This window comes from Numida meleagris, chromosome 14 (genome assembly GCF_002078875.1).
Source record: "Numida meleagris isolate 19003 breed g44 Domestic line chromosome 14, NumMel1.0, whole genome shotgun sequence".
Classification (NCBI taxonomy): Eukaryota; Metazoa; Chordata; class Aves; order Galliformes; family Numididae; genus Numida; species Numida meleagris.
In genome coordinates this window covers 474,615-489,123 of record NC_034422.1, presented here as the reverse complement: position 1 = coordinate 489,123, position 14,509 = coordinate 474,615, and the positions used below count along the sequence as shown (strand labels likewise).

The 14,509-nt window shown below is 45.3% G+C and overlaps 1 long non-coding RNA gene across 1 annotated transcript; it reads right to left on the bottom strand.

The window, feature by feature from the left end:
• Positions 3,604 to 9,575, bottom strand: LOC110406196. The gene is made up of 3 exons (XR_002443326.1): positions 6,817 to 9,575; positions 6,212 to 6,382; positions 3,604 to 6,112 (listed from the first exon to the last, which is right to left on the bottom strand). It is a non-coding gene; the product is annotated as an uncharacterized LOC110406196 (long non-coding RNA).

Sequence of the window (14,509 nt, the reverse complement as noted above, 5' to 3'; positions counted from 1 at the left end):
ACATACGTATTTTTCAATTTCCTCTATGATAAGCCCGCTACAAAACCCATCATCTCTTTCCCTTTTCCAACGCGCAGCAGTTGCCCTGTCCCCGTTCTGCCTGAAGGCCTTTTCATGCCCGCATTCTGCCACGCACTGCGCACACCGGGACGCAGAGCGCTGCCGAGCTTTTCGAGCGGTTCTGGCAGCAGGACGTTACACCAAATGGTGCATCCCTGGCAGCCTGGGTGCCCGGCGAGATGCAGGTCTCGCCTCTTCCCACAGATGCGGAGCGAGACGTGCAGCTCCCCGCTCGGAGCGGTTCCCCGCTAGGGAGCGGTGGCGGCGCGGGGCCGGGGCCGCGGGGCTCAGAGCCGGCGCCCACCGCAGCCCGGAAACCGTCTGCGGGCCGGGACCACCTTGTCCTCAGCGGTGCCTGTCGAGCCCCCTGTTTTCCAGCACCGTTTATTCCTGAGTTGTTTCAGTGGATGGTTATTTAAGCAGCTAATGCCCTCGTCCTGACATCCGTGCCGCATCAGAAGAGCTTGCCCCGTGCCTGGGGCCTCGGGCTCCACCTCTCTGAATGACTTTGGGCATAACGCCTCGGTGCCTGGAGCATCCCGGGCGTCGGCAGCGGCTTCCCTCTCTTCAGGGGCGTTCAACAGATCGGTTTGCAAAGCTCGTTTTAAGGGCAAGGTAGGAAAACCTGCAGAAGTACCAACTATTGCGGAGGGCATGGTCACTCCTATTTTTGCTTCTCTTGGCTCATTCTTGACCTTAGGGTAACTTTGCCCTGTTCGTTTCCAAACACACTTGAAGAGACAGTCATGAAATTAATAAGTATTGACAGGAGGATCAGGCAGGCAAAAACACATCTGGAAGGATGCTACAGACATTAGAAATTATGAAAATGCAGATGAAAAAACAGTTTTTCTTCTTTTTTGGAATAATAAAGAACTATGAGGCCACAAAACTATGCCTGAAATCTTGAGTACGAGTCTGGTCTCTGGATACTTCAGAGACGAGAAGCAGGAGGTAGAGTCAACTGCATACAGGGAAACAACAGCTCTCAAAGTATTTTGGGTTGAAGCAAAAGTTATGTGTTCCTTATAAGAAATTAAAAAAAAAAAATTGAATAATGGAAGGGAGAGAAGAAGGAAGAAGGTGAATGCTGGCTGCAATAGGATATTCTTACTTTCTGGACACACACACACGACATATCATAAGATCTTGACCCAAGTCTCCTCTTGGGTAGCAGCCCTTTATTGAAAGAGAAATGGAAAAGCTCACAGATAACCAAAGCTCTATGTTAGAAAATATCCCGGCTTCAATCCCATACTTATCCAACATACGTTTGCCAGTGCATGCAGTACTGGCTAGGCAGAAATCTCACCTGCTGAAATGGCGGGGGAACACGTGAGATTAAAAAGACTGCGAAGCTGAAAGTGCCCATTCATCATCTGAAGCATTTCTTCTCACTTTAAGGCTTTCTTAAAATTGATGCAGGGATGTGGAAGGGATCTGTGTGAACGGGAATGGATCCACAGGGATGAAACAAGAGAAACTAAACACACATACTGTGTTCAGGTTTGGTCTTGCACCAGCCTCTGTATAACCCGCCCAGTTTGGGCACTGACAATAATCCATAGTCCAGGCTGGATAATCCCTCTCCAAATGCAGTCTGCAATAAGAAAACAAAATAACAACAAAACAAAGCCAAAGCAACATGATGGTGACCATCTGAAATCCATACCCCCACGTTCCCCGCATGTGCGTAACTGCGCTGCGGACCGGAGGGTACAGCTGTAGGAGAAGCAGACCTCGGCTGCTTTCATGGGGTTATTTGCAATTAACAGCAGCACAGCCAAGTTACTACAGGGGCCCCATCTCCAAGCAAGGAGCTGAGATCAGGGAAGTGCAGTCTATGTGGGAGCCTATCTGAGCAGAAAGGTCTGCACAAGTTGCACTGTCACCACATTGGTATGGACATGCTCTAAGATCACCTCCCACCAGCAGGCTCAGTGTGCTTTCCCATCCCTGGAGAGCTTATCCTCTCAGAGGAGGTAACGCTGTCTTCATGTCACATCAGGGAAATCCCTGTCACAGGGACACTGACTTGCAAACTCTCCAAGAGCTGAGCTAGCTCCCAAACTCCTGCACAGGGTTTCCCCAGTGTGGTTGCACTTCATCTGCAAAAACTGGCTTTGCTCTGCCCTGCGCTGTGACCAGTTCCTCATTTCCCACCCTGAGGACCCACTACAACTGCCCACCCTCCCTTACCCTGCCCCCAAGTCCAGGCTGATAAATGCCCACTTGAGCTAGGTCACCTGTAGTCACTCATGTCTCTGCTCCGTGTCCCACACCTGTATGCTCACTATGTTCCCAGCTGTAGCACTTAGCACAGAGACATGCAGGTTGCCCTGTTAACAACCTAACACTGATCTGGCAGAACAGGCTTACATGTGCTCTGGCTATCATCAAATATATTTTCAATTTTAAAGTTCTTTTTCAAACAATTCAATCACAGATGCCAATATACCTTGCCAGAACCAACACTTGGATGTGGGTAAATATGTGTTTCAGAACTATACAGGCAGGTTTAGACAGTCTTGTAAAGTTTGCTGTATACCTAATTACTCATGTCCCTGCCTTCCAAGTGTCTGAGCTGTGAAAATTAGGGGTGAGGTAAATTCTTTGCTGTCACTTTGCAGCTGTTTTTGTTGTTATTGTTTAATTGGGTTTGGAAATTGGGATTTCTGCTTTGAGCTGGGTTGAACTGTCAGTACCAAGAGCACTGCTGGCTGACCCCATATGGAGCAAGCCAAAAGCTCCTTTTTGCCCAAGTTCTACTTCTCACTCTGTCCAGGATTGGGCAGAATTCAGGACCTTGAAAACATAATTACATTTTTATGTTCTAGCCTTTCTTACATCCTTTCTCTGTCGCACACCTCCGAAGTTAAGATGACCCAAAGAACCATAGCTGCACTGCTCTTTGTTCAGGAGAAATCACCCATCTCCCCTCACATCCAGGACCTTGCCCAGATTGCAGCAGCTGTGAAAAAGCTGAAGAACCAGCCTTAGAATAAATGAAGACATCTTATAAGCAGAAAGCTCTCAGAACCGACTTCATCAGTACTGTTTTTTTTTAGATAAGAGGCTCATAAAGCCTCTTCCTTGTTCTGCCTGTGGCTATCATCTGCTCTAATAACAAATTTTTGCCTTGGAGTTGTGGGGTTGGTATTTCACTGGTTGTGGCCCTGGCCTTTGAGCTGTGAGTCAGCAGTGTCATACATTTCGAGGTAACATCCATGCTTGTGCTGAAGTCCACATTGCATCTCCACTGTTTGGATTCTGCTGTGGCTCTGGACCCGTGCCACAGCTCTCTTGCCATGAGCTCCAGCAGCCCTGCAGCGGGCACACGCAGGGGCAGGGAAGGAGCTGACTCACTCCCTGTGGGTGTTATAAAACCCCTTTCCTCTCTCCTACAGGACACCAGCATTTCCATCACTCTTTACAACTGGAAGTAAAAATAAAATAAAATAAAATAAAATAAAATAAAATAAAATAAAATAAAATAAAATAAAATAAAATAAAATAAAATAAAATAGAACACAAGTGGGTATAAATGTTGTAGAGAGGAAGGAGCTGGAACCTTCATGAATCACGTCCTATTAAGACCATTACTATGGCAAAGAAAACTTCTTTTACTCTCCAGCTTTAGTTTTATTCTCCAGCTGTGACTACCTAACCCCACCTGGATAGTAAGGGCCATACACCTCCCATTCAGACTACCTTCAATGAGTTTGTTAGCCCAGAAATAACATCAATCAGCAATGGTTTTTGAGGTTGGGAAGTAACTTGACAGATTCTTTCAAAGGAGAATTAGGTTCCTAATTATCTGTGACCTTGCGTGTTTCAGAATCATTATGGCCATTACAGGACATCACTTGTCTTTACTTTGACTGTTTCTACTTCCTTTGCATTCCTCGGCATTTTCCTATTGATTTTCAAAGAAACTGATGGGGTCACACTTTGGCCCTCGGTGGAGGAGATGAATCCTCAGTACCTCCAGCAGCTCATAACTGGAGCATGGAACGACAAGCCATATATTGCAGGAGTGGTTGGACTGGGAGCCCCAAGCTGCCTTCTGGGAGACAGAGACAAAAGCAACCCGCACTGCATCAGGATGGGCTAGCATGTTAGGGCAATGGCCTGAAAAATGGTCTGGGACGCTGTTGGGATAACTCAGCTTCCTGGGATCCTCCTGATAAACCAACGTCCTGCAAAGTGACAGTCGGGCACAGAGTCCGTGTTTGCTGGATTTCCCAATTGCTTGTTACAGGCACTCGGTGGGAGTAGAGCTGTAGCTCTTAGGACGAAATCTGAACAAAGCAGAGAGCTTTACACGGTGACAGGGTGGTGCGACTGCTCCTGTCTGAGTATTTTGAAATTGCATTCCTCTTTGCAATTTGATAGCTCCAGAGGTATTTTAATGCACAGCCTGCTGCCATCATTGTATCACCTGAAGCTGATGAGAGAGAGGCTGGATGAGCCAGTGGCAACACAGCATTCTGCACATATATTAACTAGGAGCTGCAGCTGAAATCAAAGAGCAGCCAGCTGTCGAGAACATTTCTATAGGAGGCTCCTGAGGTCATTTTTCCACAGTTTTCAAAATAACTCTTAACATCTCTGCAGAACTATCTGGGAGATACTGCGTCAGAGAAGCTCCACTTTAGGCCTCCATGGGTGAAGTGATGGAAGGGGTTAACTGGGAAAGAGGACCAGGAATCCTGGAGACATTTTCAGATACCTGGGGTACCTTCGGCTCCACAGTTCTGACCTCTGACTCTCAAAGTTTATCAGCACATTCACTAATCAGAGGTGTTTAATGGAACAGCCGCATGGATTCCTGGCATTCTTGAAATGTTATAACCCTGTGAGTTGTATGAAGACGAAAAGTCTCTTGCTTTTGAACTCGCTAGAGTTTGCACTGTCGTAGAAGCCTTTGATAAATACTTGCTGGATTTCTTACCTAGCTGCTCTAATCTGCACAAGGTCATCATTCCAGGAGAAAAAAAAGGGTTTATTCTGTGGGCATTCATCACTCCAATGGATCAAATCAATGTTTTCTCAAATCGTGGAGTGGAAAAAAAGCATTGTGTGCCTTGCTTAGGAAAGCCAGCAGATAAAACTTTAATTTTCATGTTACCTGCATCATTTTTGTGTTCTTTGTCAGTAAAAAACAAATGTCAAATATGCTTTTCCACAAACCTCCCTCACGTTACTTAATTATCTCACTCAAGGACCCAAAGGTTTTTATCAACAGAGTCCACGTGGGTGTTCTTCCTTCTCAGCTCACACTGGAGAGCTTCAGCACAAAGCTCTGGATCCAGTTACCACCAGGGAGCCAAGCCTGGCTGGAGGAATGTGTGACCCAGACCTTGCCCAGAATTTAAATGGACCCACAATCACATGGGCTGAGATGCCCAAGTCACTTTCAAAAATTAAACTAGATTTTGGCACTCACTTTGGGCACTTCTTAAAATTCAGTTCAAGTCCAGGATACAAATATATAGCATCAATGTTCAAATAAGAGAGCTTGCCTTTCGAGCAAGAAATATTTTTGTCAAATTTCTGGTGAATGAGCCCCACGGAGCAAGCCTTTCTGGCACAGATCATGCGGGGAACCAGACTTAACTTGTCAGTGTAAGGAAGCCTTGTCACAGGGGCCCTGGCAAGAATGAAGCACTGGGAGCTAACAGGTGAGTTGACGGCTGCCTCTGCTACGAAGCTTTTAAAAGCAAACAGATCACATAATTTATGAATGGTTTCGTAGGAAGGCTCACATTTATCCCAAAAGGCTATGCCTCAGCGTAGCAGACCTTCCAGCACACTTTTCAGGCCACTCTTCCTTTTTCAACTTCATTTTATTACTCCTAGCTCTGTTCTTCTACCATTTTTCCTGAAGCATCCTCCATGTTTTCACATCCCTCACCTGCCAGCAGACTGTTCAGCCAAGCACTTATTGTGAGGTGGACAACAGCAGGAGGCTGACCCTCTGGAAGGCAGGGGAAAAGCGTACGCAAAGAAGTGAGGTCAGTTCCCTGATGCGGTGGGAGCTGGGGTGCTGCTGCAAAGCCAAACATTTTGCAAAACCATGTCACTTGCGGGCCAATCCAAACCTCACCTGTCACTCCACATGCGTCATCCTCCACCTCTTGGCTTTTACCTGAGGAATGGGGACACGCTGAACAAAGCCCTTCCCAGCAGCACATAGGCAGGCAGCAGCTTGAACCCGGTGTCAGCTGCAGAGCTGCACGCATAGAAGTGGGCTCGGATCCCAGGAGGTACTTCACAGCAGTGCTTGGAACATCCTGCTCTTCTCGTTACCTCTCCTAACCTAGCAAATGAGGGGCAGGATAGGAGCAATTTTTGTATCTAGGTCAGATCTTAATCTTTTTTCCCCCCTTTACTACAGAATCACTCCCTCCTGTTTCCTCTCAGCTCTTTTTCAGGTTTGCCTTTCAACTGCTGATGAAAATTTGTCTGTAATTCTTTCCCTCTGCCCTCTTCAGCCCAGGGAAGAACCATTTGTACTGAACAGGATGGCATTTTTCTTCATTTTCTTTCACTTTTCTTTTTCCTCCTTCCACCATGCTCCCATATCTGACTGATGTAATACAGTGAGGTATTTAAAACCACAGAAATATAGAAGCACCCAGGCAAGCCAAATTCTTCTTTCATTTATTTTCCCCCACTTAATTGCAGAGCAGAAGTCATTTGAGGACCCATTGACGTAAAAGCTGGATAAAACTCTGTACTAGTGAGACTCACTTATCTGCCTCCAGCCTCACGTTCCTCTGATCCATGAGGTCATGGAACATGACTTCATAGACAACCATGAGACAAATGCTCTCTGCATAGCGCCCAGCACTAGCTCCTCAACCTGAGGATGTGCCATTCTTCCTCTGGTCTAAGATCCAGCGTTTTGCCAGGGCCTAGGAGTCCAATCCTTACCAACATTTATATCTGTATTTTCAGCTTCACCATTAGCATCATTCAGGAGGAGTCCCAGATGTCATTTTGGTCTGGAGTTCACACCTTGATCGGAACCTGAACCAAGGCCAAAGGCCAGCTGCAGCCACACTGGGACCTGTCCCACACCCCGCATGCAGAGCCCTCTGCAGACCTTCCCCTTGCAAATCCAGATTTCCTTGAGCAAGTTCTGCCCTTCTGATAGGGGCTGCACATTGCACGCTTAGTAATGCTGGGAAAGTAGTGGGATTTATTCCTCCACGTCTGTTCCCTCCTCCCCTGTTCTTCCTTTTAGGGAAGTGGCAAGAAAGCAAAGTAGAAAGTGTTTGAAACCTGCCAGCCCCTTGGAGGCTGAAACATTTTCCACTCCCAAGAATGTTACTGGTTTAAGACTATAAGGCAAATTGCTCATTTAAGGCGAAGCTCATGAAACGCTAATGTGTCTGTATGCCTCCTAAGGCTGCAGGTTATATTGGCTGCTGGTGAAAGTTTAATCATCCAAGCTTAAGTGAACAATTTAGCTGAAGTGAACAGTTGGCTTCACGCTTCGCTTACTGAAATGCTGAGCCACAAGGCTCCCCGCTCACTGCGCGCTGGACATGGCTTGCTCTCCACGTGTGCCACTTGTGCCTGCTGCTTGGATTCCTGCGTGCAGTTCAGTTGGAGCCGTGAGAGCCTAAGGCTGACAATCTGACAGCTGGGGCCTTTGGTCACTGCCCCAGCAGCCGTCTCCCTCAGCCTCTGATCTCCACAGGTTCCGACAGGAGTGGCTCTGGCGCGAGGCTGCTCGCTGGGCTCTGCGTCTCCATCCCTTGCACACTTCTCCCGCTTTTGCTCCTTGGATGAGAAGTTATTTTTGGCTCTGTTTTAGATTATTAAATATTAGCTCTAGGCTTTCCGCTCTGCACTGCATAATCCTTTTCTGTGTGGGTTTTTATATATTGTTCTTTTGACATTATCACTATCGCATATTAATAAATTAAACTTTTAGTTCATGTTACTCTCATGGGCCAACACATATTGCTAGGGGATGAAAAGAAGGGATTAAACTGACTTAAGATGTTCTGCTCTTGTATCATGCTACAGCAGATGCGTAAGAAGGATCAGGGAGTTTTCTTGGCTCTATATTGTTATACTAATAGCAGAATTGCAGGGTCATAATTTTTATTACACTCTTTTAATAAGCTATTGATCTAGACACATTTTACAGCTATGGGGAAAATATCATTATGCTGAAATTGTAACATTGAATGTTCGTAGTGGAATATGACAAGGTATTAGAAGAACAAGTCTTCACGTGACACTGAAGGAGGTTTTAGCAAGCCTAGGGAGGAGAAGTTTTAAAACAGGATAAAAATGAATAAAGGTAAGTCTGAATGTTATTGCCTGGGCTTTGTGAGTTAGTGATTAGCACAGCAACTGGGGAGCTGGTGCCATAGGCTGACCTCCCTACCAAGAGCATATGCGGGTGCCTGATGTGCTGCTACTTACAGTCAACAAGCTCCCATAATAAGAACATGCAGGAGAACCTCCCCCCCCCTTTCCCCTCTCCCCCGTGGTCTACGGCTCATGACGAGGTTTCAAGGCTTATGTCACATCTCTGTCTTACTACCAGATACAGTGCTGAGTTGTACAGAAGTTAAGTGAAGAATAAAGCAATGTCACATGCAAGCACCCCATCAGCCAGCTCCAAAACAAGCAAAAGGCTAGAGGAGATCAGAAGATTTGCTTTAAGATGGAGGTAAAAGAGATTAAACACTACAAAAATCCCCAAGAAGAAGCAGAATCATAGGGTTGAAAGCTGGAGTTGGAAAGCCAGAAAGCTCTGAGGCACGCAGCTGCTCTACGTTAGCTCCGGCACACATCCAGACCTGGCCAAGCCACCTCCACTTCAGCACTGAAAAAACAGCAGCCAAAGGCACGTGCTTCCCCCAGAAGGCCCATGCAGCGTCGGGCTGCCGCAGGGCGCCTGCTAGAGCAGGCACCTCATTCTGAACACATCTGGCAGTCCTTACAGCCATCCTTACTGCCAGCTTGTTTCTTGCTCAGGCGGCCAACGCCACAAGCCCCATGCCTGTGCTGATATGTTTTGTCCATGGCTTAAAGACTGCCCGCAGATCAGATGTTCCTGTGGCTTCAGCATCTTACAATGCCCGAGATATTTACACTGCCGCAAGTTCTATTTGTCCACCTAAAGGCCCCTTATATTTTCGTTAGCTATCCTTACTATTATTTTGTATCTGGCAGCACTCCAGATGTGACAAGCTTGTTGCTAAAATTAAAGTAACTCAGTTCCTTGCTCTGAAAATCTCAGAGAAGACCAAGAAACTGTTGCCTTATCTGTTTCGCTGTTGCCGCCGGCCGAGGTGCATGCAGGTTCTGCCGAGATCTTTCCCTCCAAGTTCCAAACAGTGACTCCTGGGTTATGATTCCTGCTTGAAGCCCTGTCAAATGCATCTTAATTTGTTAACAGTTTTGCTCCATTAGGCTGAGTCTGCTAAAAGGCTGTAAAAAGTAATAGTCCATTTGTGAGTTTACAGCTATTAGCTACAAGCGTTAATTCATGCGCAAAAAAAAAACCAAAAAAAAAAACCTACACAGCTACATACATTCAGCCAGCAATGAAATAGAGGAGATTACACAGTGGGTGAGGAAAGTATTCCCACTGTAGATTTGGTGCATATACATCTGTAAACAGTCACTCTTCCTGCTCCAAGATAAAAAGTAATAACTTCTTGGTTTTAATCACACTGTCAGTTCTAATTGCTTTACAAACAACATCACAGGGGTGGGTAATTGGCCCCTTTAGCTTCTCCATCATAACAGTGTGAATGCTCAGGAGAGGGAAACATTCTCAGCCACTCCAAAAGCTAAAATACACCAGGAATAAGTGCATGGAGAGTGAGCCTTCTCATGTCTCCACAAGCCAAGGTGTAATCGTGCAAGACAGCACCCGGGCAGGGTGTCCTCACCAAGCACTTCTCCGCTCAGGTAACCCCCTGAACCCTAAATACTGGTGATATATTTACTAGCCAGGGCAAAATTCTGCAAAACTGAAACCCAGCAGAGATACCAAGAGAACACAACATTCCCTGGCCTTGTAGATAAAAGAATGGCAGTCTTTCAGGACAGTTCATACTCACACTGCTTTTCAGGAGGTCACAGAATAAAAAAGCCTGATAGCTCAGCATCCCATTGCTGCTGATCAAACACGTTACAGAATCACATCAAGAAAAAGTCCCAGTCCAGCAAAGTGTGCGCTCTGCGTGTGCACAACTTCACTTGTGTGTAAGCCAACTGACTTGGGACTCCTGAGAAGAATTTCCTAGCTTTCTACATCAGCTCTGTAGCAATAAGAAATTTTTGCCTGTCTTTAGCAAAATAAACATGGCTGTGAAGATAAGATGAATAGGAAAACAAAAGAACTTATCATAGCTAAACCAAGACTCAAGTGAGACCACATGGAATGGGAAGCTGAGAAAAGAAAAATATTAGAAAAATGCAGATCGTATTTAGTGAAACAAGATCGTGAAAGTCAGTGCAAAGCCAGTGGAGGAAGGGGAAATACTCCAAGAGAAATTCAATGTTTTCTCAAGAGCTGTATGTGCTGCATACCCACAGATGAATAAAGGGCTCCAGTAGAAACTGAACAAGATGTGGAGAGAGGCTGAGCTCAATGCTGATCAACACTGCAGCCTTGTTCAAGTAGGAAGCTGCAGAAGCAAGTGTGCTTTGACTATTTCAAGACATTAACAAAGTAATATTTCTCGACCTAAGGCCCTCCCACGGAGCAGCTGGATTCCCTGGCAGATACAACGGGAGCAGGGAAGGAGAGTTTCCTTCTGCCAGCCCCTATAAAACTCCCCGGCATTTTCATCAGGGTCAGGGAGACCGAAGTCACTCCCTGTCCTTATTCCTTAGCCCTGCCTGCTGATGGCCACGCCGCGGTATCTGCACTTCCTGCAGGGCCTCAGCTCTTGAGGAGCAGCACTGCAAACTGCAAGGCTGTTCCTGCTCTCTGCCAGGCAGGTGGCTGAGCTCAGGGGGCTGATGCCATCTATTCTACATCTGAAAACGTTTGCAAAGCAGTGCCAGTTTCCATAGTATACCAAGTACTGACAACCTGCCAGAATTCGTTGTCCTGTGTTTAAAAATGATAGTGTTCCTAACTGATTTACATTGATTAGATGGCAATTCTCTCTACAAAGGTCTCTGGAAGAAGACAAAATCAAATAAATAAAAAAAAAAAGTCCCAAGAAACCAAAAATAAAGTAATATGTATGTAAGAATCTCGTGCTACATCACACAGAGTAGGGAAAGCTCGTCAGAACTTAACTTTGGCTGTTTGACGTGTAGAAGCAGGAGACACGGAATCCCAGTTTAGCATTTATTCTGGAGAAATGGCCGTATGCCCTAAGGAAACTATTCTCCTCACACCCTATGAGAATGGTGAAAACAGGACCCATTTTGTGCCATGCTGGCCCTTGGAAGCATCTGTTTTTCTGCCCGTTAGAGCCCACTTCATGGTCAGCTGCACACAAACGCTGTGGCGCTTTCTGCCATGTCAAGTTTGCTCTGGTTAAAACTGTTCTGTGAATATTCCAGTCAATACTTAGTCATTAAAAAAAAAAACAAAACAAAACAAAAAAACAAAAAACAAATACATTTGCTCACTCCAAACATCTTGCTCACTCTTGAATGAGTTTTAAGAGAGTAACTTGTAACGATGTTTTCTCTAAGTTCCACCTTGCTTGCGATGCATCACACAAAAATGCACTTCAGGAGAGTTCTCCACAACGCCATTATGCTATTAGAGATAGCGGGAGAAACTGCAGTATTCGAGTATCAACAGAAATAGTCTGTTGCCTTCCAGAAGAAACAGGAAAGGAAAAAAAAAAAAGGAACAATCAGCTGATGTCAAACATTCATAGACAAATGATGATTCAAAGAGGGGTTATGATGGTACCGAGGCTAATGAGGCACTACAGATAAAATTAGAGAGAAAACTGAGTTCACTTTACAATCCGAGTACATTATAGAGCTAATCAGAAGGAAGGCAGAAAGCAAATCAATGATTGGAGGAGAGAGGAAGGAAAAAGTAGTGAGCGAATGACTCAGTGCTTTGGGGTCACTCCAGTTCCAACTGTCCACTGGCCTGCCTGGAAAAATTTTAAGAGTCCATTTAGAAATGTGCACTGTACTTTCTTGAGTGATAAGGAGGAACAATGACAAGGAAGTGAGATATGTTTCCAGGTCTGACATTTACAGCTAGGGAGAAGCAGAGCAGAGGAGAGAACCTTGACAGTAGCTGGTTAGTTCTGCTTGCTGCAGAGAAGCATGCATTCTTCACATCCGTTAATATCATTCTGCTGACCAAATTTTATACAAGCATTTTTACCTGTACTCATCTTAGATTTACACGTTACTTTCTTTCCCCCATACATCACATACATGTGATACTTGTACACCCTCGAAGCGTTCCCTGCTAGCCAGACCCAGGAACCAGGCAGACACCCAGCAGCCGGCAGCTGGAAAGGTCTGAGAAGCATCCATGCAGGACCACACCTGGAGACTGGAAATGAAAGTGAGACACGCTCCAGGTGCACAATCACTCTGGGAATGGAGCTCAGCACGAGGAGAGCCTGACTCATCTCAAGGCCTGCCTGGCTCCTGAGCTTTCCCAAAAACTTGTCCTTAACTGTGAGCGCTGAAGGCTCACAACTTTCCATGCTCTTCTTTCCAAATTTTGTAGAAGCAAAGAGACCATTTTGCAACTTCTGTAACAAAGTATCTGGAGCTGTCTTTTTGCATTGGATATCAGTGCTGGGAGACTCTGGGTTTAAGTCCATCAGACAAAACTTTTTGAAACCTTGTATAACTGGAATCAATTCACCCTAGATCAAGTTTAAGAGTAATTCACTGGTCTATACCCGTCACCAGGCCCTTGCAGACAGTGCACTGTGTTAGCCTGTACGTCTTGTCATAGCACGTTCTCAGTGATATGTAATGATGGCAGATCTGTTACCCATTAAAAGGTGCTGAAGACCAGCTTGTTGGAAGACTTCTTTTCTTCTTCTTCTTTTTTTTCAGTTTTACTCATCATTAGTTTTTGAAGCCTGGAAGTTATATGTTATAGCACAAAGTTCATGTTAAAGGGTACCGCTAGTATTATCATGCTGCTTTAATGCTGTAGTAATCACGTATGTGAAAACTGTGTTCTCAATTCGTGGCACCACATTTTTATTCTAGACATTAGAGGAGTACACACATCCCAGAGAGAAAAATGTTTGCAGCTGACCGATACTTCTCTGAAAAGTGTGATTTCCTCAAAAGCAGCGTGATGCGGCTTCAGGCCCGCCTGCCTCGCAGTGCTGGGGCTCTGAGTCAACGCTCGCATTCTCTGCAACTGGACGCTAAGGGGTGTAAACTCATTAACTTCTACTGAGTTCCTTCGTATTCATGTGTTTTAAAGTGAAGGTGGAATAAGACTCCAAGCTTCACTTAGCAGTATAATTCTTCTTTTGTAACCGTGAATTTTTTTTTGTTAATTTTATTGAGAGGTAGAATTAGTTTTATTCTCTGAACAAATTCAGGTAGATTTAACTATTGGTTTTTGGAGGAAGTGACTTAGCTTTAGGCGTTTCCCTCTGATTGAACTGAACCCAACGCTTTCAACCTTTGCACACAACCTTAGGAACTAACTTTGAGTTTTCCTCTTGCATCTGCCAGCAAAACACCTCAGTCGTATCCTCTTGGCCCTTACTCATGGAGTTCATGATGGATAAAAGAGTATTTTGAGCATCTATCATTTGGAAGCAAATGCCCCTACGCGGTATTTTTCCAGTCATCTGCACACGTTGCTTCTATGCCTTGATGCACCTCTGAAGTCTATTGCAGATCTTTGTAGAAACTGTTTGGAGAGGTTTCAATATGTTGTATGAGAACTTGAGATGATTTGGAACTATTCTACAGATCAGACTAAGTTTGGCAAAAGAATTAGAAGAAGATCCACATCAAGAGACGCTGACTTATGCGACTGAAGAAGACGGAAACAGACACTTGTGGAAATCAGCTTTCTCCAGCAGAGCCGCAGTGCCCGGCTGCACAGGGGCAGGATGGAGGGTCCTGAGTATCTGTTAGAGAACTCAGTGAAACTCATCCAGTAGGATTCCAAGTGGACACTTCCAAGTACTTTTCCAAGTTTTTTTCCAGTGAGTAATAGAGAGTTTACAGATTTTGCTTGGTGCAAGTAACTTTCCCCCCTGAAAATTAATTCCAGAAAATACTTTATGAAGCACTCAACAATCAGTGTTATTCAGACTTCTCACAGTCAGGGATGCTCAAGTACCCAGAAGAGGACTGGTCCTGCAGCTATAACAGAAGGATTGAGGTCTATCATGGCAACGGAAGTGGTTCTCGGAGCGTTACCCGTTCTTGTGAAAAACCAAGATTTGCAAAGACCCTTGGAAAGTGTCTCTGGCCAGATTCAGCT